Below are 5,386 nucleotides of genomic sequence, written 5' to 3' on the forward strand. Positions count from 1 at the left end.
CAGTATCTTGCCAATTTCCAGGAGAGACGTGGGGGATTAATTTTCTTTAGGGGCCTTGTAAGGGGCTTGAATACGGAGTAAAGCAGGATCAGAACAGTTTCTTGTCATGGCGCAGCATTTCCCTTGGTGGACAAGATCTGTGAGGAAGCTGCTGATTTCCTTCCTCCATGAAGATTAAAGGGTCTACCTGACATAAATATACTTGGTGGCAGGGTCTCACTCAAGTAAAGTTGAATTTGTCATCTACTAAGAATTCTAATGCAATGTGGTTTCTAGTACTCAGTGTTCTTTATGACGAACCTTCTCTGGGTCGATGGTCTTCACCTTAAGTCTCAGACTCTCCTCTTCTATTATAAGCACAAATATAAACACACATGCCCTCTGAACAGTACCTCAGCTTCCTTCCCCTTGCTCCTGCATATTTATGATTTCATGTAGTAACCATCCTGCTAGGTCCTCCTACCTCTAACATCTCCTCAGCTCCCTCTTATCCCTCTACATGAGTCATAGCTTCCATTTCTCTTTTATTATTAATCTTAAGAAATCAGTAAATCCACAGCCCAACCAAAAACAGACTTCCTTTTCCTTGAGGGTAAGGAGACAAATCTTTAATTGTTTATTCACTAGAAGTGAAGTAAAACATTTTCATATTATTTTAAGACCAGTGATGCAGGAACTGGCCTTATTCTTTCTTCCCCTTAGAACACATTTAATCATACTAAAGCAGTCAAACAAAACAGAAACAAACACAATGAGATAAATTTAATTTATCCAATCAAGCTGAATATTTATACTTTGCTCTATTTTCATGTTATTCATCCGGAACAGGAGATTTAGATGCTGTGCTGGGTGACTGATAGAGTATTGACCAAGCCTGATGCACTTTGAGGAACTCAAACATATTTAAGATCACCTGAGAAAACATTCATCCCCTTGGGTCTAATACAAAGGAACAAGAGCAAGGTGGGGAGAAAGGAAGAGGAGGGGTGGAGGACAAGAGGGGGAACGAGGGGAAGGGGGAAGAGAGAGGAGGAGGGGCGAGGAGGAGGGGATGGGAAGGGGAGGAAAGGAAGCACAACACAATCACTTATACTCCAAGGAGCTGGTGGTAAGGAATCAAAGAGAGCACTTATTGGTACAGTACATATGTGAGACTGTGATGTGTGTGGCCACAGAGAAACTCTCTTTTTGCCCAGGCTTTTTTCTTTACAATGAGCATCAGGGCTTCTACGGGGGAGGATCTGGTGGATCCCCGATGAAAGGTACTGACAGAGGTTAAATGCTTAGGTCAGGGAGTAATATAGTTCAGAAGGAACAAGACCCTGCTTACCAGTTAGGTTAGTTAGTATCCCAGGCTTCCCCATATGGAAACGTCTTCACTGGATTTCACGCACCTGGATGCCACATTTGAGTAGGCGTGGCCAGGGGAAGGAAGGAGCAGATTGGATGGATAGTAAAAACTAGGGGTACAAAAGAGGAACACGCTTTTGTCTTGTTTTTGTTTATGAGAAGGGAAGAACATGGGTCTGAGACCAAGAAAGGTAAACAATAGCAAATACAGAGTTGGAGGCATTAGGAAGTGAGGATCAGTGGGCTCAGTGACAGAGTGAAGATGAATGAGAAAGGAGAGGGAGTATAAAACATAATGATTCTGCAGAAGCGTGGATAATCATAGTGATGATGCTACCAGCTCATTACTGAATGCTTACTATATTCAGGTTACATGTATTGTGCATGAGAAAGATAATGTGATCTCCATTATACAGAAAGGAGAACTGAGGCTGGCAGGTTAAAGTAGTTCCCTCAAGGTTAAACAGCTGGCCGTAGAGCTGGACTTCAAGTGGTTGTGCAATTCCAAACCTGAGATCTTAACAGATTGTTTCAACTTTGAAAGACAGGAAAATAGGGATACCATACACAGAAACAGGAAAAGAAATAGCTACTGTGTGGGGGGAGGGTGGAATGATGAGAAGAGGGACTGAGGTTGTTTTGTTGCACGCACCTTTTACAGATCATTACTGCCTTCATAGCACAAATATTTTGTTTGCAAGTATTCTTTCTGCATACAAAATAGCCAGTGATCCTTCCAAGAGAGCTTAAACATCAAACCCAAAAATTCTTCTTCTAAAACCATTCATTCTTATTTATTTCTCTAAACATAAATTAGTGGCCTGCCACAGCTGACATCTGTAAAAAATTGCTATGAAGCAATGTCTCTTCCTCAGCGTGATTTACTAGTATTTGTTACTTTTCATAACACATTGGGGAAATATGTTTTTCCAAATGGCATATTTTTACTTTTTTTCTTTGATGCTTATTTTTATAGTAGATTGTTTTGCTCTACACCTAAACCCTTTTTCTTATCCTTCAGTTTTTCTTCCAAATAAACAATATTGCTTTTCTGAAGTAGTATTTTCAAATCCAAAATTAACTTCCATGTGCCTCAGGGTACCTTTTTAAGAGATGTCTTCAGTGGTGGATGCTTCTTTGGCCTGTCTAGTTCTTTATTTATTTGCTGACTCTTTTGCTAAAATGGACACGGAGACCTGTGGTGATTATAGTCATATGTTTAGAAGACTTAAGAAAAAACAAAACAAAAATAACACAGACGCATCTGGAAAAGTTGGAGTGGCGACTACAATAATAGCCTGGGTGAACTACTGTGAGATAAACACCTGTCTTACCAGAGTAGAACTTCTGTGACACCGCAGGGAATGAAAAACAGAATATTTCTTTTGCTTTGAAATATAAATGAGCCACCTGATTTAAAATGCCAAAATGACTGAAATCATTTATTTAGTCCTACATAAACATCATATTTCAATCAGTACCAACATTATGTTTTGATGATCATTTCAAGAGCATACGGGATCTGTTTTCAGTGACCACGTTTCTTCTTGTGCACAAATATAATGAGCAATCTTTTCCCCTCCCTCACTCCCCATTTGGATGACACATTACTCCTTGAAGCACTTTTATGCTTTCAACCATTTTGTGACACGTGCCATACTTACTAATTTTTCAATGCCTGTGAGTGCAGTGAACATTAATGTCTAGTTCACTATTGTTTCCCTAGCATTCTGGCCAGAACCAGGCCTGAAATTCAAGCAGGTATTCAGAATGTGTGTAGAATGAAATAACAAATGTGAGATATTATTTGAGAAGATTATATGCATAAACCCAGTGCTTCTGAGTGCAGATAAATATAAGATAAAAATCCTCTGTGTCACTCAAGCTGTGGGCTTGAAATCTATGGTTATGTTTTTCATAGAAGTTTATAGCTTAACAGGAAATTAAGTTTCCACTCTGAATTACCTTGTGTTTATTTTATGATACAAAGCCTTACTAAATCTTCTAAGAGGCATATTTTAAAAATTTTACTCATGGCCAATATTTTATGATAATTTCATATTGAAGATAGTTTATGGTTGAGTTTGTAATTTCTTATTACAAAGATTTCTACCTCGAATCTCAATTTCAATGTTTAAAAAATAATTTGCTGCATTTCTGGGAGTTGCTATTCCATTTACGGAGACTGTACTGTGTATCCTTCTGATTCTCTTTGCATAAGATAGTATCACTTAGGAAAATATCAAATTTTATCTGCATATTCATGTAATTAGTCCATGATAGGCTTATTATAATTCACTTTATTTCTGTTTAATAAATACAAACCATGATGTTAATAAGCACAACTCACAATGTAATCAAGGCATCATGTAATGAATTGTTTCTGCCTTCCACCATCCCTGCAAGCTTTTTATAGTGCACTAATCTTCCTTTTCCCTTGATGGGAGCTCCATTAAATCTGTGAGTTTTCTGCTCAGACCTTAGTCTTTATAAATTGCATATAATCTCAATTCAGAATTAGAATGTCTGATACCTATAATTGGACTCTCTATTGGCATAGGTATGAACAATAATTTGGTAGAAGCCAAGGGAGGAGGAGGTGGAGGAGGGTGGAAGTGGAGGTAGGCAAGGGGAGGGGGGAGGATTCCTGCAATAATGTCAACATTTAAATAATTGTTTTTAATAGAAAAATAAATTTCCTTCTACTGTAACCCCACCCCTGCTTGAAGGAATCTGTTTCAGATTGGGATTGATCAGGAAAAAGGGGGATAGGAATGGACAGTGGGATTGGCTTCTCCTTTTCCCTAACAATGCTGTTTGGACCTCAACAAGGGGAAGGGAGGTTTGGTCAGGAGCTAGGACAAGATGTCCATGGTGTGGTCTGGTAATAAGTTCTGTCCTATACTATGGCCTGGAAGATAAGGCACATTTTTGGGGGTCTTCCCAGGTTTGCTCCTGGTCCCTCCCTTCTGGGGAGGAAACATCTTTATTGAGAAAGGTCCCTTGGGTGATGTCTTCAGCCCCTAAGCATCTGCTGCTAAAATTCTGGCCTCTTTCCCCAGAGGTCTTTGGTCCCTCAAAGTAGTTTTATAGGAAGGACCCAAGATGGCTCTCTCCCTGGTATGTCTACAGGACACAGGTTTTTGGATTGCATGGCCTACCAAACTCTGAAGTACAAGCTGATCCTGCCACAGTAGCACTCTCTGATTTCATTATCTAAGCAAAGCCTGAGCCCATCTTTGAAAGGCAGGCACCAGGTCTCATTAGTAGTGTGGATTTCTCAGACTGGAGCCATGCACCAGCCCTCTGTATCTAACAGTTTCAGCAAACATCTTTCAAAAAGTTTTCCTAGGTAAGGGAGATGAAGCCCCTGCCCCCCCTTACCATGCTAGGAGTTATAAGTAGGATTTCATAAAACCGCAACAGTAAATCTTTTCAGCAGACCTCCCTTCTCTCCTCTTTGATTTATAGTCATATATTTGATCTGAATCAGGGGCCCAAGGGCCATGGAACAGGTTCTTTTGCATTCCCATCCTGAATTTCCTTTGGGTGGAAGGTATGGGAAGTCTGACCCACAAATCACAAATTATTAGCACTGTACTTGTGAGATTCATTGACATTATTGTGTGTAGCATTTATCCATTTTACCATTAATGGACATTAGGCAATTTCCAGTTTTTGCCTGCTACCAAGAATGTTACATATTCTTTAGCATGTCTTTTGGGAACCTATGCATACATTTATTTTTGGGCAAATATCTAGGAGTGGTATAGTTAAGTCTTAAGATATATAGTTTGGGGAGGAAATTATTTAAATTAGTTTTCTTCTTTTCTCCTTTAATTCAATCAACATTAATTTGTTCTTTTCAACTGCATTCTGATTTACTTTAGAGAAAGGATCCACCATTAGGATGTAGTTATTTTAAGGCAATAAATCAAGGTGTTTTGTGATTAATTTTTTTTTTTTTTTACTACAGAAACAGAAGGGATCCTTGCAGCCTTTTTTCCTAGAACTGTACTAGAATCTTCCTTTGTAC

The sequence above is a fragment of the Myotis brandtii genome, unplaced genomic scaffold (genome assembly GCF_000412655.1).
Source record: "Myotis brandtii unplaced genomic scaffold, ASM41265v1 scaffold82, whole genome shotgun sequence".
NCBI classification, from domain to species: Eukaryota; Metazoa; Chordata; class Mammalia; order Chiroptera; family Vespertilionidae; genus Myotis; species Myotis brandtii.